At 48.6% G+C, this 23048-nt stretch overlaps 1 pseudogene; it reads left to right on the top strand.

Moving 5' to 3' along the window:
- Nucleotides 1-15969: 15969 nt before the first annotated feature.
- LOC139703191 (olfactory receptor 1N2-like) lies at nucleotides 15970-17087 on the top strand (annotated as a pseudogene).
- Nucleotides 17088-23048: the final 5961 nt, after the last annotated feature.

Raw genomic sequence — 23048 nt, 5'->3', positions numbered from 1 at the left:
AAGAGTGCCCAGGTAGACTGGATTGTCTGGGGAGGCTGAACCAAGTACTGTTCTATAGCCAAGAGGGCTAAGAGACTTGACATGCCAAGTAGGCATCTGGATATTGGGTCTGGAATTTGGGGGAAAGTGTGGGCTGGAAATGCACCTTTGTGAGCCAGTACAAGGCATTTAAAGCCCTGACCATGGGTGGGCTTACCGAGGGAAGTCAGAGTGGGTTCAGAGGGGTGTGTGGCCCAAGCGTGCAGCCCTGGGCTACTCAGAGATCGGAGAGGAGAAGAGGCTCTGGCAGCAGGGTGGGAGGGAACCCAAGAGTGTCTCAAGGAGTCCTACAGCCTGAGGAAGGACCCCCTCAGGGTCAAGCAGAGGAGAGCGGCCTTCTCTGCAGGGTGCTACAGCTGGTCAAGGAGGATGGAACTATAGCACACTCCCCGGGTCTGGCTATGAGATCACGGAGACCTAAACAAGAGAGGTCCGGGTGGAGGAGGTTTGGGGCTAGAAGGCCATGGGAAGGGGGCAGTCCGTACAGTGAGTCTAGACTACACTTGGGAAGGGGCTGCATGCTGGCCGTACAGAGTAGAAAGCTCCATAATTGGAAGGTGCTGGGAGTCAAGGTGAATTGGTGGGTTTGTTCAGAGGTGAGAGATTTGAACCATGAGCTTCCCACAGGGGCTGCAGGGAGTGGATGGGCTGAGTCATGCAGGACAGAAGAGCCCAGCTGGGAAGTGGGGGGCTTTGATAGGGAGAGCTGGGCCTTCCCCTTGAGTCCAGATCCAGGGGACCCTTCTCCTCCAGATTCTCGCTGCCCTGGACAGGGATGCGTCTTGTCGGAAGCACAAGTTGCGCCAGAAGCTGGAGCAGATCATCAGCCTCATGTCCAGCAACGGCTGAGGGTGGTGGAATTGGTGGGAGGGGGCTTCTCAGTCCTGAGCCAAGCTGTCCACAGCCCCCATCAAGGGGTGTGGCTGGCTCCAGCCTGAGTATCTGGGGCAGAGCCCCAGATCAGGTGTTGTGGGGAAGATCATTGAGCCAAGATGCCCCCAGCACACCTGGGCCCCCTTCATTAGTGCCTTGCTTTGGGCCCTGCACCGGGAGGGGATGATGGGACCATCCCCCCCAGCAGCAATACCCCCTCCCTCCTGCCCATGTGTTGGGATAGCCCCGCCCTCTGTGCTATTTATACCCCAACCACCTATTTATTAAATTTGATTCCACATCGATTTCCATCTGTAAGTATGTGTCCCCATGGAGTGTTGCCAACCTCACTCCCGATTTGCCCAGGCCCACCTCAGCTTATCCTCCACTGGGGAAGTGGAAAGTTGCCATGAAGCAGTATGGCAGTTAGGGTCTGTGCTCTGTTCAAATCCCCCAGTGAATTAATTCACCACTCCACAAACTCCTTAGAATCTGTCACTCCTTGCTTTCCAGGTTCTATCTCCCATGTGCCCATCAAGTGTTAGCCCCCACTTGTTAAATCGGGGAGTTGAAGCAAGCTGGAAGATATTAGGAAAAGAAGATAGCATTTGAAAAGACCTGGGTGTGAAACAGAACATGGATGATTAGTAGCAAGCTTGCCTGGGGCTATTCTGGGCCAAGGTATCACTCTTCTAGGAGCTGCAGATATAATAAATAACCCAGAAAAAAAGGAGGTTGGGTGGTTATAAAGGTCTGAGGAGTTAATATTTGAGAAGGACCTGAAGGAGATCAGAGTGAATCAGGTAGAACCCTGGGGAAAGAGTTATTTTCGGACAGGAAAGATCCAGTACAAATGGAATGAATCTGACATAACTTGATGCAGGAGTGGACCTGGTATGTTTCATGGAGAAGGATGCTAGTGTGGGTAGATCAGTGTAAGCCAGGGGGAGATTGGGAGGGGAGGTCAGAGTCAATCACATTAGACTTTGCAGGGCACCAAAAGGGCATCTGATTGACTCTGAGTAAGAGGGGAACTCATGGAGGGTTTGGAATGGTGGAGTGATGCAACCTAACCTGGGTTTTAAAGTAGCTCAGCAGCCTCCACTGTTCATCTGTGGATTCAGGACAGATGACTGATTCTAGTCTTAGCTGGGTGTTGGATGGACAATCACACAAAGTTTGATGTACTATACATCAAGAGCTTCAGACAAAAAGAAACCTACTATCCAGAGGGTTCCCCGGAAGCATTTAGCAGACTACTGATTAGCAATTGCATGTGAAAAAACTAACTCCCTTTCCAGACAAGAACAAAAGCAAGAAAATTGGGAGATAGGGTATCTGAAAAGAAACTCAAACATGCAATTACTGCTCAACTTTATTTTCTGCAAATAAAACAGAAAATAAACATTTACTTGTGTTCCCCCTCCAACAACTGCGTAACAAAGCAAGTGATAAGTGTAGGCAGAAAAACTAGGCTTCAAGAATAAAGTGGCAATCAATCCAGAAATCAAAGTCCTAGGGAAATATGCACTGTCTGACCTGGGACATGAGGATTCAGCCCCCTTTTCCTAGCAGAGATGCAGGGGGAAACAGTGGTCCAAAGTGCTGCATGGTTCGCAACAGCTGGGAAAGGTGGTCAAGAAAGGAGGTGAATGAAGTCTGGAGGCTGCAAGGGTCTTCAGCAATCCAACTACTAAAAGTGAGAGAAAATTAAAATCAAGTTAATAATGGGAGCTGTCACCCACATCCAGGCAGTATACCCTCTCTTTAGACCTAACACTCTATCTCCATTAAAATGCCCCTCCATCTGAGTGCTTGTGGATACCCTCCCACCCAATCCCTTCTAGGACTGACACAATCAGGAAGCTGCCATCCACTGTGAACTCTCTGTGAACGGCAAGATGTTCTTCATAAGTAGCCAAGGATCGTTCGGCAACCTCCGCTTCTATGGGACACAGGAAAGGTACTCTGAGGGTGCTGGTGGAGAATTGGTTAAGGCATGATCCTCTATTGACTTTGCCTCTGCTTCAGGCCTCCTTGACCCACTATGCCCATTTTCTCCCAGACAGCCCTCAGGCTAAACCTAGGTCCACCCCAGTGACCTCAAGCCTCAGCCTCCTTCCTGAAAATTTCCTCAATCCAACCCTCACACGATGCCTGCCACACTCCACTCCATTTTCTCACCCCAGCATTTTTCCTCCCGACTCCCTTCGTGACTGTTTCTCATTCTCCTGTATTCTCAAGTCATCCACACATGTCCCCCTGTCCTCCCAGGCCACATTGGACTTCGTCTAGCCCCCTTGGGCTTCTCCTTCAAGATATTATTGATCTTTGCCAGGTTCCACTTTCTGAATCCCTATTCCGCCCCACCCCGATGTCTCTTTGGTCTCTTCCAATCTCCTAAACTTTACTGTCCTGCTAAAGGATACAATTCATGCAGGTGCCTAACCTGCCTTCTGGCCACAGGCAAGGCTCTGGCAAGAGGTACCAGCCCAACGTGTGGAATACCTCCAATGTTGGCACGCTCAGGACCAACGCCACCAGCCACACCCAGGACATCTTGGATTTCAGGGCCACCCTGGCCAGCAAGGATTCTATGGCCACCCTGGCCATCTTCATGCCCCGCTGCACCACCAGTACCTTCTGCACCACCACCTGGGGCCTCCATGGCTACAGCAGCTTCGCCCTCACCAACCTCAAACACCACCAACCGCCCTCCTCGCACTGCGTCCAAGTAATAAAGAACCCTACGAAACTCCACCCCCTTCCCCCACAATGCAACTGGACACACCCATTACGCCTGCGCAAAGAGGCCCATGTGTAGGTGGGCTCTCCCGTAGCTGGTGCTGCAGCACACCCCTCTCCAGGCCTCTTGTTTTCCATGCCAACCACCACGTTCACGGAGCACCTCCCCTTAGCCCATGGGGACACCCCAGTATGCTTCCATAAATGGATCACTACATGCTTCCTTGCCTCCAAGCTGGTCCACCCAGAAGCCCCAGAGATCCCCTAGTCTACTGACGGAATCAATGCCTCAGGAAGTGCAGCCTCGTGGTGTGTGCAAATGAGCACTGCCTGGGTTGTGGAGACACACAGGTGGTCACTGGACTTACGGTAGCTCCCTTCAAGCCTGACCTGACCCTAGAATTCCATTTGGTCCTGAAAAATTATGCCTCTGCTCATGGGAGCAACCTCATTGCTGACCACCTTGCTGACTGGTCCCCTGTCCACAGTCCCTGGGGCTGGGGCAAACCTTGATCCTCCAGTGATCTTTGTCACTATCAAAGAGTTGGGGGGGGGATTAATTCACTGGGGGTTTGAACAGAGCACAGACACTATCTGCATACTGCTTCATGGCAACTTTCCATCTCCCCAGTGGAGGATGAGGAGGGCCTGGACAAATCGGGAGTGAGGTTGGCTGAGGTGGGCCTGGAAAATCGAGAGTCAGGTTGGCAAGACTCCATGGGGACACATATTTCAAGATAGAAATCAAGGTGTAATCAAATTTGATAAATAGGTGGTTGGGGTATAAATGGCAAGGAGGACAGGGTTATCCCAACACATGGGCACAAGAGTAGGAACCAGGGGCATTACTGTTGCTGGAGTGGGGCTTGGTCCCATCACTCCCTACCCATGCAAGATCCTGGTAACTAATGAAGGGGGCCCAGGTGTGCTGGGGGTTTCTTGGCCTGGACACACCAACCCCAGCCCCAGAATCCACCTCTCAGCAGGTAAAGTTAGGATCCCAGCCAGCATTGCAGTTTACTACCATTCAGAATGCCTTTCCGTATTGGGTTTTCTCGGGATCTCCAGACTTTGGTTGGCATGCACCAAGAGACCCTACTGGCAAGGTCCAGGAAAAGGCCAGGCTGGAGGGTCCCTTCTGGGTCTGTCAGGATAGAGCTGTGTGGCCCCCAGGCTCTAGGTTACCAGAGAACATCAAAAGCTGCCAATCAATATGGCAGCCTTGGTTTAGAGCAAAGGACTGTGCTGGGAGGGCTGGGGATGTACCTCAGTGAAAGAGTAATTGCTGAGCATGTGTCAGGGCCTGGGTTCCATCCTTAGCACCCCAAGAAAGAAAAAAAGAAATAAAGTAAAAAGTTGGACTGGGCTGGGCTGGGCTGGGCTGGGCATAGCTCAGTGGTCAAACACTCACCTGGCATGCACCAAGCCCTGGGTTCAGTGCCCAGCACTGCCAAACAAATCCAAACAAAAAGCAGAAATATAAAAGGCAATATGCTAAAAAATTGTGCTGGGAGCTTCACATACGTGTCTCGTTTCTCACTCATCTTTCGGGAGAATGTACGAGGGAGTGTTCCATAGGCAAGGACACCAAAGCTCAGTGAGGTGACCTAACTGTCCAGACTTCACTCTGCTAGAGTGAGGCAGAAGTGGGTCCGAATTCAGCTGTGTCACACTCCAGAACTCCTGGCCCTGGTGACCATCTCAACTGTCACCATTTAGAATCCTTTAAATACTTGTGGATGGCCTTCCATATGGAGGATGCAATTTAATTCCGAGGAACAAACGATGCTTTGAGACAGAGCAAGAAATGCTAACTCTGGAAGTGGCGACTTGCCGGACGTTACATGGCGACCATGATGCAGAAGAAGTTCAGCATTTCCCCAGATTCCACTTATGGCAGGTGGGGAGTGATAGTAGCAGATGCTGGTTATGGTGGGGGTGGGTGGTTATGCTGGGAGCACAGCCCAGTTCTTAGCAATCTGCAAAGCAAGGCGGGGTGAGTCCAGAGCCCAGAAAGCTGGGTTCTTCCCCTCATATGCCCCTACTTTCCTGATAGCAGCATCTGGCTTACAGAGCAAATGGTGGAAGTGACCTGCTCTGTCAGGAAGGAAGAGACCACAGACAAAGCCAGGCCAGCTATACTCTGATACTAATGACTCAGGCCACCAGTTGTAGAGGGCGCCTGATGGAGGCCCAGCCCCACTTCACGTGGTGCACCCGGTGCAAGGACTGCTCTTGAAGATTGATTCCGAAGGCTCGGCTCTGGAATGTAGGGCTATGACAGAAATCGAGAGGAGACCCATCCATACGGTTCAGCAGTAACACTATACGTAGGCCAAGGGGTGGGTGGATGTGCTTGTTGGGGAGCATTTGAGGACACAGGAGTCTAGACAGGCAGTGGGAGGTGGGGACAGAAGGAGTAGAAGGGGTGCTGGCGATGGGCAAGGGTCTGGATTGAGATAGTTTTATGGAGGGGATGGCATTTCAGGAGCTTGCAGACCTGAGTCCAGGATGCATAGGGGATGGATTCTAGGGGACCATTTCAAGGCAGAAGTGGGATCGGGCATTTGGTGATTGTGACATGCATGGTACACAATTCCCGGTTGCTCATCAGGGTCGTGTTTCCCACAGCCTCGGAGATCGGAGGCAACACATGAAGGTTGAAGTAGCCGACCCCCATGTCACGCGTGGATGACGCTTGGGGTGACAAGTTCAGTGATAATTCACTTTGGCAGTGGTGGCCAAAGTCTGAATTATCCTAATTTGGGCTTCGTCCTATCAAGTGTGCGGCATGTGGAAAATCAGAGACATAATCAGAGGGGTTCGTATCCTCATAATTCCTTGTCTTAGTTATCTTGTTCTTCCAAATAAATATTTAGGATCCTCTCCTGGTGTGCAGGTCCGGAGAGACTCCAAAGAAGGACCAGAAGTGTCTTCCATTGGTGGAACTTGCTTTGCTCTAGAGGAATGGACCCAAGGCTTTACTCTGCAAGCGCCACTGGATAGTGGGTTGTTAAGAGTGAATCATATGGTCCTTTAACTTCTTGGTGCCCTTTTCTTCAGGTCCTCAGGTCCACCAGGATGGAAGGGGCAGAGTGGCTCGTAAGTCAGGTGGGCAAACCTGGAAAGAGCACAGGGACCCAAGATAGTTAACATCTGACCCAACCACACATATCGTTCAATTATGGCTTTGTTTTCTAATTTAAAAGGTGGGGAGCAGTGACCACAGAAGCTAGAAAGGGTCTTCCATCAAGAAAGACCATATCCAAACTGCCAGTTCATTCATGCTACAACATGTCCCTTCATGTAGGTGTTTTGAGACTGGCTTCAGCCAGGCACAGTGGCTCATGCCTGTAATCCCAGTGACTTGGGAGACTGAGGCAGGAGGATCGCAAGTTTGAGGCCAGCCTTGGGAACTTAGTGAGACCCTGTCTCAAAATAAAAATTCAGAAGGGCTGGGGATGTAGCTCAGTGGGAAAGCACCCCTGGGTTCAGTCCCCAGTGTCCCCAAACCCCCAAACAAAACAACCTGCTGAGGCACAGGTACCCTACTGGCCTGTCCCAAGGTGGACTTTTCTGACTTATGTAAGATGTCTCTGAGTGACTGCTCAGACACAGCGTGTCCATCCTTTGGTTGTTTGTTCCAGTTGTTTGGAGAAAGAAGCTACAGGTCCAGGACAATCTCCAAGCACCTGAACAAGTAGACATACAACTATGTCTTGTTTTTTGTGGACTTACAACTTGGAGTGCTTTCGAGACTCAAGCCACCCTTGGGCTGTGCTGATGTCAATTTTCTTTGACAGAGTTAGAGGCTTGCTGGCACTCAGTGGTCTAATGTCAGGACTGAGTCCAGCCCTTGAAGGCTTCATAAAGAGAGATTTAAGTCTACGTCCAAAACTAGGACCCTGGATTGGGCAGAACTCTGTGCCACGCCTAGAAACTCTCACAGCCGTCTCCTGTTTATGGGGACTTTGACGTTAGTGATTGTTTCCAATTGGACATCAAGCTCCCTTTTCCTTGTTTAAATTAAAACTCAAGGTAAACTCCTCTCTGCTTGCCAATCTGACCTTCCAAGGGCGACACTTTGTATCCATAGCACACTGGGTGATTCAGTACCAAAATGGTGTCAAGTGGACATTTTTCCTAAACGGGGCTTGCTCTAAGCCAATCATCAATATATTTCAGCAAGACCTTCTTCTCTTCCAAGTGCAGACCTCTTCAGTCTTTGCTCAAATCTCACCAAGAGTGGTGGTGGTGGTGGTGGTGGTGGTGGTGGTGGGGGCGGTTAAAACCCTGAGACAGCAGAGCAGCATTGGAAGATGGCTTTTGCTCCCAGGACAAAAGTTCTTTAATTTCTCGCCATTCAAAAGCAAACAGTAACTGAGAAGTGCCCTCCAGTGGGATACAAAAGAAAGCATGCTTCCTGCTTCAGGTCTGATACCGAAAGCTGTTGGTGATGCCCAGGTATAAGAATTGATAGAGTACAAGGATTTGGCAGAGCAGGGTGAACATGTTTGTTGCACAATGTTATCAGTAGCTCTCAAATCCTGAAGAAATCTGTGCATGAGGCTTACGTCCTGGCAGAACTGGGATATTGTAGTGTGACCAACAAGAGCAAGTTAGTCCACACTGAAGAAACTTCTCTAACACTGGCTGCACTCCTTCTAACACCTCTGTATTGTTCTTCTAAGGTACAGTAGCTCACTCTTTAAACTCAGCGTTTACTGGGTGGTCGCTCACTGTTGCACCCAGGCTCCATCTGTGCTGTCTCATAGGTCTCAGCGGGAAAGGACCCCTCTGCTGTTTCCTCCTTGTGAGTAAGCAGCTTCTGCAATCTTGTGGCTTGTTCTAGTGCGACCTGCAGGTGGAGCTGCTGTCTTCTTCTGAGAGAAGGTTACCAGATCATTTCCTCTGGACAGCAGATCCCATCCTGATGATGGAATTGACGTCCTGGCACGCAGAGAAAACTGTTTAAGTTTTAATTCTCCTAGTTGGCATTCCACAGGTTGGAGGAAAGTTTTCTTTTGCATTGGCACCTAAAACAAATACCGCCTTTTGTCTACAGCAAGCCACTTCAGTATTGAGAACAGAATAGGTGGTACCAGCACATAAGAAAATCAACCATTTTGTTCCCCGTTGTCAATTCTAAACAGGGCTCCTGTGAGGAAGTTGGAATTGGCTCCAGAAGACTGAAGGGAGCCCCTGGGAGTCCCCATCCATCATCTGAATCGCAGCTGTAGTTCACCATCTGTCTATGCGACTTCCCCTCTCCCTTTCACTCCCTTACTGTAATTTCAGGCAGTCATGCTGCCAACGCCACTCTTCCTTGCAGTATGCACATGGGTCCCTTCCTAGGGATGCTCTTTTTTCACATTCCCCTACCGGTTTTTGTTTCCTTGCCTCGTGTTCTCTTCTGCTGTAACCACAAAAACTGCAGCCAGCCTTGCAAAACCGGAGACACATGATTCAGTCTTTTCTTTGTGGGTTTTTTTTTTTTTTTTGGTACTGGGGATTGAACCCAGGGGTGCTTAACCACTGAGCCACATCCCTGTTTGTTTTTTTATTTAGAAATGGGGTCTCACTGAGTTGCTTAGGGCCTCTCTAAGTTGCTGAGGCTGGCTTTGATCTCACGATCCTCCTGCCTCAGCCTCCCCAGCTGCTCGGATTACAGGCGTGCAACCCCCCCCACACACACACACCTGGCTAAGTCACCTTTTTCTTGATTCCACATTTGCTAGGGTGCTGAAAGTCTTTGGCTGTTTTTGTGAGTTCGGAAGAAGTTGATTCTGATAGTTTCTGCATATTTTTCCAGTGTTTCTGTGAAGGACCAGTCCCCAGAAGCTTCATTCCATGCTGTGTTTGCTGATGTCACTCCTGGGAGTCTCCTTTAAGATGGCAGAGGAAATATTGCGTTGGCAAGTAGCAATGGGAGGGAGGCGTGGTCATTGGCCCTGCTTCCTGAACCTGAGTTATGTGAGGTAAAGGGAAAAGACAGTCTGCCCTGGACCAGACTGAGAAAGTAGTGTCCCTGTGGACACAGCCAAGCATATATTAAGGTACAGGGTGGAGCAGTGCCTTGAGAAGAGATGGATCACACATTATGAGTTGCAGAGAGCACATGGAAAGGGTTGGGGTATGAGGGAGACGTCTGGGTGGGGCAGCTTATTCAGGGGAAGGGACATCCAGGCTCTGGTGCTTTGAGACAAGCCTTCAGTTGCAGTTTCACTAAGGGCTTCAAAAATCAAGAGGGAACACCAAATTTAACAAGTTTCATTTTAGCATCCATTCAGTTCATGATCCAGTATTTCTCTTTCCATCAATTGTTTTACTCAATCTCATTAATAGGAGTCATAATATCCACCACAATTGTATTCCCATTTAATTCATTAACCTTTCACTACACTTTGCTCATATTCAAGATTCGTGTCTCACTATTCCTTTGTGTGCACTGAGGTTGCCTGGTTTTAGCTTCAATGCTATGCTGTCTGGAGGCCGTGGGGATTGAGCAGTGAACAAGGTAGATGTTATTCCTTTCCTGTTAGTATTTGATATGGGGTTAGGGAGTTGACCATCTGATGAGTTAAAATAATTTGTTCGTTAAAAGCACCTGGGTCAACAGCATGTAGTTCATCGTTATGGGGAGAGCCACGAGAGCTTTTCAGTCTCTTCCATGGAGAGTTGTCTGTCCAGTCCATCATCTATCCCTTTTTGAATCAATATTTTAAAATCAATTTTTACTCTCTTTACTACTTCATCTGAATTTCAGATTTATAAGCATAGCTATGTCCATTGGTGCAATCATACCACGTAGACATGTCGCCTTTGCAGATTCCATGGCCTGGACCCGAGAAGATGAGACAAAGACATCGGGACATGACTTCTTTTTTTTCCGAATCGGTGCATGTTAACTATGCCGAAAGTGGGTTTTGCTGCAGTATGGACGTATATGCATATAACATAATCTGATCAATTTCACTCCACAGCATCTCCCCATTGCCCTGTGCTCCTCTCTCCCCCAACGCCCTTCCTCTACCCTAAAGGCCTCTCTTCCGTTTTCTCAAGGGCCCTCTTTTCCCCCTTTATTCTCTCTAGCTTTCCCATGTGAGAGAAAAACATTTGACCTTTGACTTTCTGAGTGTGGCTTATTTCGCTTCACATGATGTTCTCCAGTTCCATCCATTTTCCTTCACATTTTGTTCTTTGTGGCTGAATAAAACACCATTGGGTGTCTACATCGCATTTTCTTTGTCCATTCTTGTGTTGATGGACACCGAGACTGGTTCCATAACTCGACTACTGCCGTAAACATTGGTGTGCGTGGATCATTACAGTACACCGAATTTAGATTTTTTTGAATAAATACCAAGAAGTGGGATAGCTGGTTCATATGGTTTTCAGGAATGTTCCATACCAATTTCTGTAGTGGAATTGCTAATGTACAACCCCCACCCCCAACAGTTTACCAGTGTTCCTTTGTCCACACATCCTTGCCAGAATTCATTATTTCTTTCTGTTCTTGATGGTTGCTATTCTGACTGGAGTGAGATGAAATCTCAGTGTAGTTTTGATTTGCATTTCCCTGGTTCTAGGGATGTCAGACATTTTTCTCACATACTTGATGTCCCTTTGCGTTTCTTATTTTGAGAAATATCTGTTTAGTACATTTGGCCATTTATTGAGCGAATTATTATTAGAGGGCTTTATTTTTTGGTGTTAAGATTTTTTTGAGTTCTTTATATATTCTGGATAATAACCCCCTGTGGGAGGGAATAGCTGGCAAAGATTTTCTGCCATTCTGTGGGTTCTTTCTCCATGCTCTTAATCATTTCCTTTCCTGTGTGGAACCTTTTTAATTTGATGTCATCACATTTCTTAACTCTTCACATTATTGTGTGAGCTTTACAGGTCCTGTTGAGGAAGTTGTTGCCCATCCCTATATGTTAGAGGGTTTATGTTTTATGTTTATGCTCTTATGTTTTCTTCCAGAAGTCACCAAGTTTCTGGTCTAATTCCTAGGTCTTTGATCCATTTTGAGTTGACTTTTGTGCAAGTGAGGGATAAGGACCTATTTTCATTCTTCTACATGTGGTAGCAGTTTTCTCAGCACCATGTATTAAAAAGGCTGTCTTTTTTTCCCAGGTATGTTTTTGGTACTTTTGTCAAGGAGACTATAGCTTTGTGAGTTTGTCTTTGTGCCTTCTATTGTATTCCATTGGCCTTTGTGTCTGTTTTGATGCCAGTACCATGCTGGTTTTGTCACTACAGCTCTGTAGTATAATTTGAGTCAGTTATCGTGATAACTGACTAAAAAAGCATGGCTTTTATGGCTATTCTGGGTCTTTTATTCTTCCAAATGAATTTTAGAGATGATTTTTTTTTTTTAGTTCTGTAAAGAATGTCATTGGTATTTTTAAAAAAATATTTACTTTTTAGTTGTAGTTGGACACAATACCTTTATTTTATTTATTTATATTTGGTGCTGAGGATCGGGCCCAGGGCCTCGCACAGGCTAGGCAAGCACTTTATCACTGAGCCACAACCCCAGCCCCTGTCATTGGTATTTTTTTAAAAGGCATTTCTTTTTTTTAACCTTTATTTTATTGATTTTTAGGCAGTGCTGAGAATTGAACCCAGTGCCTCTCACACAGTAGGCAAGCGCTGTACCACTGAGCTACAAACCCAGCCCTGTCATTGGTATTTTCACGGGGATTGCATTGAATCTTTTGGTAGTATGGCCATTTTTTTTTTTTTTAAAAAGGTTATAGGTTGACACAATCTTTTTATTTATTTACTTAATATGGTGCTGAGGATTGGATACAGTGCCTCATGCCATGCATGCTAGGTGAGCGCTTTACCTCTGAGCCACAACCCCAGCCCAGTATGGCCATTTTAACAATATTAATTCTGCCTATCCGTGAACATGGGAAGTCTTTCCATCTTCTGAGCTCCTCTTCAAATTTTTTCTTCAGTGTTCTACAATTTTTATTGTCGAGGTCCTTTGCCTATCTTGTTAGGTTAAATGCCAAGTTTTCTTTAAAGGCTGTTGTGAATGGGACCATTTTCCTGATTTCTTTCTCAGCACCTTTATTACTGGCGTATAGGAAAGTAATTGATTCATGAAGATTGCTCTTGTATCCTGATAGTTTTCTGAATCTGCTTGCTGATTCTAGAAGTCTTCTGGTGGAGTTTGGGGGCCTTCTAAATATGGGATCATGTCTTCAGCACATAGCTAATTTGACTTCTGCTTTTCCTATTTGTATCCCTTTATTTTCCTGAAGGATAGCTTTGCTGGGTCTGCCCATCCAGGTTGGTGGTTATTTTCTTTGGGGGCTTGAAACACATTCTTCTGAGCTTTTCTGGCCTCAATGCTTCCTTCTGAGAAATTGCTGTTTTTGTGATTCATTTTCCTTTATCGGTGACCTGGAATTTCTCTTGCAGCTTTAACAACAATTATTTCCCTTTGTTCTGGATTTTCAGCATCTTAACTATAATGTGTCGTGGGAAGGTTCTTTCCGGGTCTTGTCTATTTGAGGTTCTAAGTGTCTCCAGTACCTGGATGCCCATCTCATTCCCAAGGTTTGCAAATTTTACTGCTATTGTTTCACTGACTAGGTTATCAGTGCCATTGGCCTGTGTCTCTGCTTCTTCCTCAAAACCTGCGAACCTTAAGTCAGGACTCTTAATTTCGTTCCAGATTTGTGCGTATTCTGATCATAGTTTCTCATTTTTTCCTTTAAGAGCATGTGAATATTCATGTCTGCCCACTTTGTCCTTGTGCTCCGAAATTCTGTCCTGTCCTGGATCTAATCTGTTGGGCAGACTTTCAACTGAGTTTTCACTTGACTTAATTGTGCCTTTCATTTCCAAGATTTCCTCTTGGTTCTCTTTCAGAATCTGTCTCTCGCTATTGACGTACCTTTCATATCCCATATTGTCTCCCTCTGTTCCTTCCTTAGTTCTTCTTTCAATGCATTGATCATTTGAATGGCCAAGTTTTGTATTCTTTGCATTTCATCCACCTCAGTATCATTGGTTCAGTTTTGGGGGAGATGTGAACTTTTTCAGGCATCATGGTTCCTTGTGTGATTCTGTACTGCTTGTGAATCTGTTGGAGTGGATTCCTCTTCGTCTGGTATATGAGGGTCTTTTCAGTAGGAATTTGTCTCTCTACAATGTGCCCTGTGCTGGAGGTGATTCTCTGCATCAAAACAAACAACCAGTGGGATCAAGTGTTAGGGTTTGGTCAGCAGCACAACTTGGAGAGGAGAGAGTAGTCACCAGTGGAACTGTGGCATTGGTCACTTGAGGGCACACTGTGTCTCAAAAAATAAGAGATAACTTATCAATAAGGACCTATAAACTCCACTGACAAGTAAGAAAAGTGGGTGAGAAATAATATAGAATAAGTGGATAAATTAAGTAATACTAATTAGAATAAATTTTTAAAGATAAAAATAAAATTAAGTAATCATAATGGAATACTTACAATACAATCTTCCTTCTCAGGTGGCCCATGGAGCCCTGCAGGTGGCAACACCCCCAGTGTTCTCAGAGCCTCAGTCCATGTGCTGCAAGGGGTGTGGGGAGAAGGGCCCAGGTCTCAGTAGTAGATCCTCCAAACACCTCTGAGCATGGGGGAGGGGTGTAGGCCCCCACAGCCTGCCCTGGGCAGCAGCTTCCACCAGACCCAGACCCAGACCCATCCCACTTCCACTCTTTGCCAACCTTCCACCTTGTCACAGAGTTCAGACACCAATTTCAAAAGAAAGAAAGCACCCTCTGCCTTCCTGCATTGCTGACAGGCAGCGGCACCTCCCACCGCCTCCTGGAGCTTCCCGCCCTTCCATGTCACAGTCTCTTTCCTAGCCTAGATGGACTTAAGGCTCCGGTGTCCACCAGTCCAGTGACAAGTGAGGCATAGGTGGCTGTTGGATCGTGGGTATGCATGTGCCAGCGGGTGCACACACACCCAGAGCACATCAAATGCACAGAAAGTGGGGGCGGGGTGGGGGGGATTTCAGGGATTTCCAATGTCCCAAACAAACAGTTTAAACACTTAGGTGCTCTCGAACTGGACTCCCCTGCTTTCACTGCATCTGCTGGGAAGTGCCCCGGAGCTTTCTCCTCCTGCAGTGCTTCTCCTTGCAGCATCAGAGCCTTTGTGTGTGTGTGTGTGTGTGTGTGTGCTCAGGTGGCAGTTTTTGTTAACAGCATAGGCTGCATATCTTAAATTCACTGGGAAAGTCTCTTTGAGCCAGTCATATGCCACTCGTGGTGCTGTGCATTTCTTTTTGTTAAATCTTCTACTATTCTCCCTAAAGTGATATTCCTGGGTTGCCTCTGGTTACTGACTCTCTGGATGGAACCCCAGGCCTTTCCCATGCCATTGCTGCCTCGGCATGCAGCCCCAGGAACTGCTTTGATACAACTCCTGGGACAACTACTATGTGGAGATGCTTCCAGTGTGCCATTTCTCCATTCGTAGGACACAAATGCTTATTGTCACTGGGCGGCACAGGATCCCACTTGGGGAAGAAAGTGGCTAGGCCAGAAAGCTCGCTGTTCAGAAACGTTCAGCATGGGGAAGGGAGTATTCTCAAATCCAGTGGGCTTCATGATACACCCTTTTGTATGACACTGTTTGCGTATGAGCCCCTAATTGTGCTTTTGTGTGAGAGTTGCCCTTCACAGAATCCTCCTGGAAGACTTGTCGACATCAATACAGCACAGTGGGAAAACCGATACGTGCTTATTGTATTAAGAAAGATGCAGGGGCTGGGGTTGTGGCTCAGCGGTAAAAGCACTCACCTAGCACGTGTAAGGCCCTGGGTTCGATCCTCAGCACCACATATAAATAAATAAAATAAAGGTAGTGTGTCCAACTACAACTAAAAATATAAATATAAAAAAAGAAAGATGCAAGTTACAATCACATCCCAGAGATAACCCCTGTTAACATTTTGATGAATATCTTCTTCAAGTATATAATGTGCCTGTGTTTGAGCACACACTCTCTCTCTGTCTCTCACACACATGCACACAGACACACACACACACACACACACACACACAATTTTAACTTAATCGTCATCTCTCACACCTCTACATGGACAAGCAGAATGGTTCATGGAGGTCAACCTTGGTCCTTTTTGAGAGTTCCTACTGAGACAAGTCTTACACAGTTGCCTCTACCCATTCCCCACCCCCCAAAAAACCCCCAACTTTCCTTCAGTTCTCTTTATCTTCTCTGCCTGGATCTTTCCTCCCCAGGAAGCAGGAGGGGGGTTGACTAAGGTCAGTCCCACGGAGAACCTCAGCCCTCAGCAGCACCCTCAAGACACTTGGTGGCCTGTAGGGTCCCCATACTCTCTTGTGCTGACTACCCCAGGCTGGAGATCCTTCCACAAGTATGATTTCCATCAGTGACATGGGTGTCGTGCGGGCTTCCCCAAACTGCCTCTGGTCGTGTTGACGGATGTATTTCCAATGTGAATTTGTAGAAACTGGAAGCCATGGTGAGAAGTAATGTAACCATCGTCTCAGAATTCCTCCTCCTGGGACTGTCAGCGGTGCCTGGACATCAGCCCCTCCTCTTCAGCCTGTTCCTATCCATGTACCTGGTCGCGGTGGTGGGGAACCTGCTCATCATCCTGGCTATCGGCTCCACCCCCACCCTCCACATGCCCACGTACTTCTTTATAGCCAGTCTATCCTGTGTGGACATCTGCTTCACCTCTGTCACTGTACCAAAGATGCTGCTGAACATCCAGACTCAGAGCCAGTCCATCCCTTAGGTTGGGTGCCTCATTCAGATGTATTTTCTGATTTTATTTCTAGAACTGGACAATGGCCTCTTGGCGATGATGGCCTATGACCGATTCGTAGCCATATGTCACCCTCTTCACTATGCCGCAACCATGAGCCCCGAATTCTGTGTCACCTCCTTGTCTGTGGCTCTGATTGTCACAAACATCTATCCCTTGGTCCACACCCTGCTTATGGATACACTGTCATTCTGTGCAAGTGTCAGAATTCAACACATTTTCTGTGAACTCTATGCATTGCTAAAGCTCTCCTGCTCAGATATCCATGTCAATGAGTTGGTTGTTTATACCCTGGGGAGCCTTCTTTTTGTGACCCCCTTCCTCCTGATTTCTCTTTCCTACATGCGCATTTTCTCAGCCATCCTAAGACTGCATTCTTCTCAGAGCAAGATGAAAGCTTTTTCCACTTGTAGTTCTCACCTTGCGGTGGTGTCCTTGTTCTATGGGACCCTGCTTGGGATTTATCTGTGGCCTTCCTCGTCTTACACAGTTGAGGATTCCGTGGCCGCCGTCCTATATGCAGTGGTGGCTCCCATGCTCAACCCCTTCATATACAGCCTAAGGAATGAGGACATGAAGGGGGCCCTGAGGGGCCTCTTCAGTTGAAGCAATGTCTGGTTTTGGTGACACCAACTTCTGCTTCTGAGCCAGGATGCCTTGTCTTTTCCTCCCCTTCACTGGGAGGGGACTGTCCCTCTCTCAAGACCCATCTCCCAAGCGTCTGGCTGTGTCCCACATTTCTGCTGTCTTCCACCTTCATCTGCTCAGTGAACCAGCACTCCCAGATTGACTTTGGTGTTCCTGGCCCTGGGGATGTAATTCCCGGGCATTCTGTATGTCCCACGTCCCTCGCCACCCGTCTGGAGCCCTGCCTGTCCCTTGAATTTGTATATGTACCGACTTAGGCCCTGTGTGGTCCCCAGAGGTAGGCAAATGGAGGCTCAGAGAAGGGTTCCCCTTCTGCAGCCCCCAGGGGTAGGAACTGTTTGGATGGAGCCCAAGAGGTTCCTTTCACTTCTCAAGAACAACAGGCACAATGAGGTGCTCCTGTCCCTGGGCAGCAATAGACGCATGGGCTCTGACCTCATGGCCCAACCACTAGACTTGTGAGCCAAGTGGAGGAAAGTACAGGTGCCCCTTCTGTACTCCTGGGCTGAACATGGCGGTCTTCCCCATGTCCAAGCCACGCCCTGGACTTGTTGACTTTGCAAAGGACAGTCCTAGATGAAATGACATTCACGCCCCTCTAAACACGTGCATATGATAATGATAACTGTGTGGCCGAGTGTCTTTCCAGGGATGGACAGGATGAGGGTCCATCTCATGTGTTCTACACCTTGGCCTTGACAGCCTCCTTTTGAGACATGGGGTCTGTGTCCCTCCCTTCCCCTGCCCCCTTGAATGTGAGCAGGTCTGGTACTGCTTCCACTGCTGGAGGACAGCGGGGTCGATGCTGCTTGACATGATAGTAGTGTGAAGCTTCTCGACTGTTCCCTGGAACACGGGCTCTGGGAGCACTGAGCTGCCTGAAAGCAGTTGGGTTGCCCTGGGGCTGCCGCCACGGTGGAGAGGACTTGAGGGCATCTCTGGTGCACAGGGCCTGCCTTGGAGTCTCCCGCACACAGACGGAAGACCTGTGAGGGAAGGACCCTCGGATGATTTGGCTTCCACCTGCTTCAGATGTCTCGGCTGATCCTGCAGATGTCCCAGAGCAGAGGCCACGAGTGCCTGCTGGGCCCTCTGGGAGTTGCTGGCCCAGTGCATCTCTGGGCACAATGAAATGGGTGTCTGATTAGGATCAGTTGATTTAACAAAAAGCAGATACAATCACGCAGGAGAGAAGGGACGGAAACTAAATGTTGAAATTGCAAAACTACCTTGAATGCAGATGAAACGGGCAGTTCTGTAGAAATAGATCAATTTCCCAGGTTGACACCAGGGGATCTAGGACAAGGCCATTCCCTGTAGCCAATATTGTAAGACAGTCTGCATCTCACAACGCCATCACGACTCCTTTCCTTGCCTGCTGGTGTCTAGGCATGTGGTATCCGAAGGGAGCAGATGGCCGTCGGCACTTCACGCTCAGTGAGACGCTTCCTGTGCACCATGTTGGAAGTGTGCCCCTCTGTGAACCAGAGCTCCTTGACCTGCAGAGCCTAAATTTCCAGGTTCCTGGCCAAAAAGCCAGGCCGTTTACCCCTGCTCCTGAGTTACGGTGTATTCTAAGTTCCATACGCGGTATATGTGCAGGTGCAACACCTAAAACTCTGTCCGTCAGGAGGATGGTTTCCTGTCACAGCTGGGTTTGACAGCCATCCCTGAGGGGACTGTAGTGCATCAAAAGTCATTTTTTGGCTTGTCCCCACCCCCCCGCCCCGTACCGGTTGACTAGGAAACAAGCTTGTCTTTTGGTTACCTCTGCCAGCTCACAAAAGCTTTCCCTCCCTTGCTAAAGTCTTCCCTGTCTCATCTGCCTTCACCGGGCACCATGATAATTTCCCTCCATCACGACTCCTCTGTGAGGCCTTCACAAACTCTTCATAAGGCACTAATACCCCTCGCTTCCCTTTGCTGAGACCTTCTGTCACTCACTTCCTCTCACAAAGGTGTTGCCCTCTGACACTAATGGCTGCCTTGCCTCTATATCCCCAACAGATCCTCCTGTCACAGGAGGAGAGATGTCCCCAAAGAAGGGTCTGAGGAGTTCCCGGAGAGAAGGGTAGACTTGACGCAGGACCAGTGGGGTTCTTGGCATACCTGACGGAAAAGAATTTCAGCCTGTGGCCGACAAAGGCATAGACAGAGGCTTATTTAGAAAAGTAGGTACATGTTCAGGGGAGGATGGGGGCAATCTCAAGAGAGAGATGCCTTGGGGGTAAAGCAAGGAATATTTGGATGCGGACCATCCCCAGAGGGAAAGTGAGCGGCCTGTTGGTGTGGTGTGTTAACATTTAGAGGACGACAGTTTGTAGGGGCTGGGCTAGAGGTGGTGGTGCCGGGCTAGAGTTCTGCAGTTCCCAACTAGTTTTCCCTACCCTTTGTGTTCCTCAGGAGTTGCAACTGTTCACCAGTGCTTTTTGCCTTTCAGTGGATCATGGGTGTTTCCTGCGTTTTCATGGTTCTTGGGTGACTTCCTCTGAGACTCAACAACTCTCCCTTTCTCCCCAAATTCCTATGTCACTTCCCTGGTCGCAGAGTCCTTCTTTGCCTTCCCTCCCCATCTCTTAGGCTTCCTCCTGAGCTTCCTTCAAACATGTCTTCCCTGAACCACCTCCCCTGACAAAAGCCTTCCCTGTCACTGCTCTCCTCACAAAAGATTTCCCTCCTCCATTCCAGCCACAAAGCAGTGATATCGCTTCCCTCCCCTCAAAGTGTCCTTCCACCCCTCACGTCACCTCACTAAATCCTTCATTCCGCCAACTGCCCTCAGAAAGGCCTTCTCTCAGACCGTACTGCCTCTAGCAAAGCACTAATGTCCCTCCCCTCCTCTTGAAAACTACTGACTTCCCTCACCTTCAAGACCTTCCCTCCCCCATCTCTTCTCACCATCTCTTCCCTCTTGGCTCCTGAAGTTATCGCACCCCATTCACTGCTCAGAGAATTCTCTGCTCCTTCCCTTTCCTTCACGAGTGCCGAGCTTATCAAGGGCTTCCACCCACACCTTGCCTCAGAACATAATGACCTGGCTCTCCCCTGTCATCAAGACCCTCCCTCCCTTACCTGCCTTCACAAAGTCCTTCTCTTCCTCAACTCCACTTTCAAAGACCTTTGGTCCCGCACCTTTGCAAACTTTGAAACAAACAGGCTTCTCCCAGCTTCCTTCAGAGCCTGTTCTGAATAAAACCAATTTTCCTCCCAATTTAACGCCAGATAATTCTGGAGCAGCGAGCGAGCGTGTGGAGCCTAGCCTTTTCCCTCCCGGGAGGTATTGTTACCAAAAGCTGGCACCTTGTCCCCTACGCCAACCCGATAATGGGGGCACTGTTTTGACAAAAAGGAAAAACAAGTTTGATTGCTTTGCCAGCAACAGAGAAACACAGGGACTCCTCCTTCAGAGACCGTGATTCTGCCCAAGGGTGGGGGGCAGGGAGTTTTTAAAGAGGTGATTCAGAGGAATTCATTCAGTTTCCCTGAGATTAGAAAGCAGACATTAGGGAGGAGAGGATCAGGGAGAAGGTCATGGAGGAGGAGGTCATGGAGGACCAGGTCACGGAGGACCAGGTCATGGAGGACAAGATTGGGAAGAGTTAAAGAAAAATTGTGAGTTGTAGAACAACAAGGGATACAGTCAAAGCATAAAGTGAACCACGGTGACAAGGAAAGGGCTCAGGACTGACACACTCTCCCAACTTGCCGGACCTGTACTTGGAACCACAAGAAAGGTCCTGCAGCTGCCTGGAGATATTAAATCCCAGGGCAGTTGCCCTTTTCCTTCCTGTTGCAACTGTGGCTACTTAAAACTTGCTTCATAGGTGAGGAAAATGAGGTCACTGGAAATGGTCGATGGGCCATTGTTGGTAGTCCCACCAGGGTGCACACCAAGGATTTTATCTGCACCAGTTGAGGTTCTGGACCTTGAGAGGATCATTTTGCAGTCTACATAGGGCTTGAGTGAGCCATTTGGAGCTTAAGCTGTGTGGAGAGCAGGCTATGCCCCGCTCAGGGTGACTCCACAATGTATAGAACAGCCGTTTTCAGGCTGTGTCTAAACCTGAGTTGCTCCATTTTTTAAAGCAGTGGTGTGCCATGAGCTACTCCATTTTGAGTATAAGGCAGAATGAGTCTGGCCCTTGCTTGTACAAGTGAACCACCACCATCTGCCCAGCGCAACCATGAGGCACAAACTGATAAACAACCTATATGTGGCAAGTTACCAAACTGAATCAAGGTGCACCTGGATACGTGGACACCCCAAATCATATCAGGAACACCAGACGTGGTAGCTTATCAACCTTACCAGTCGTAACCCCCTCACCTAAGACCCGCAAAAGGAGGAACACCCCCCACTTCCCACTCCCTGCTGAGACTGAACATGGTGGCACCCCGACCTCATCACTGCTCACGAGGCTTGCCCAGGAAAACCGCCACAGTGACGAACCTTCAATTTCCAGCCCCACGGATTTTCAGTGCAGCATGGCTTCCCGTGCCCATGACAACCACACACGATCCACTCCGGCTGACACCTCGAGCTTCTACTCCAACAAGACTCTGAAAATAACGACCTCCAGGACCCTCTGCTTCAACAGCTCTGTGGAAATGGTTCATAAAAATCCCTAGCTGACCCCTACGGTGCTACCTCTTCTCTCTCTGCAACGCGCAAGGATTCACATTTCCACGGCAGTGTTAGCAGAGATTCCTACTGTGGGGTAAGGCTGGTGCCAGCAGTGGTGTGTCGGAGCCAGCCCCTATCTGCTGGTGACAGGCAGCCCATGGGGACCATCTCTTGTCACCTGTGCCCCCAGTGAGCTCCTATTGATAGCTTGAAGTTGGCCAAGCTGGGAGCGCATGCAGGACGTGGTTTCCGGCAAGCGCCAGAAATCAGGGCTCCTCCCCACCTCACAAGGGCCCATTGCTAGACGTTTACTAACTCAGGAGGGGATCTAGGGCCTCGTTTCTTACGTGCTGTTCAGATGTAGCAGAGTGGCTGTGGGACTCGCAGTTAGAGAGAGAGAGAGGAACCTTCCTGATACAGTACTTGGACGATAGCAGGGGGGGGGGGGGGTGTATTCCCAGAAGCAATGGTAGGGTCAGCAGGTTCCTGATCTCGCTACCACCCTCTTGTGGTAGGGTTCTGGCTCCCCAGGCAGGTCATTCTGTGGTATTTTGGGAGTCATTGTCAGAGTCTTGGCCTACATGCCATGGTTCTGGCTCCTCAAATGATTTCGTCAGCAACTGGATCTCTGTGTTAAAGTCCCTGTGCAAAAGCTGGCCAGTGAGGCTTATGTTACCTGCAGATGCATGCCGACTGATGCACGCAGACGTCCCCATGTAGCTGCCGGATGCCTGCATCTACCCTTGCAGCAGTATGCAGAGCACAGCAGGGAACAGACGGCACATTCTAATCTAACATACGCAGCCGAGAAGCAGTTAATGAAAGGGCCATGTAGAGAGGTGGGAGTAGGAGACTGGTGTGCCGTGGCTTAGCTCCTCTGGGCTGCTGAGGGCTGGTTGTTATAATGCCCCATTTGGGGGGAGGAGGTTGTTAACTGTGGGCATCTCTCAGATGTTAGTTGCATATGCTACATTTTTTTAAAGCTATAAAAATGTCTTCCTACTACACTGTAGTGTCGTTTTTGCTCTGGAGATTGTATGCATCTATTGTATCTGTTACGAAGGTGCAAGGTGCGTGGCATTGACAGACTGATGGAGAAACCCTACCTCCACACTGAAAGGGCTGTAATATGACCATGGTCATTAGTCCTCCCTGAGGGCGATGAACTTGCAATGGCTCGCCACATCTGCATCACCCGGACTGATGTCCTCAGGCTGTCCCTCTGGCCTGGGAGAACTGGCCACCAGCAGCTTCTCCTGTCACGATCCTATCCGTCTTGCCCAGACACTGTCCTC

The sequence above is a fragment of the Marmota flaviventris genome, chromosome X, assembly GCF_047511675.1.
Source record: "Marmota flaviventris isolate mMarFla1 chromosome X, mMarFla1.hap1, whole genome shotgun sequence".
Lineage (NCBI taxonomy): Eukaryota > Metazoa > Chordata > Mammalia > Rodentia > Sciuridae > Marmota > Marmota flaviventris.
The sequence above is the reverse complement of the archived record's forward strand: the minus strand, read 5'-3'. Positions and strand labels throughout refer to the sequence as shown.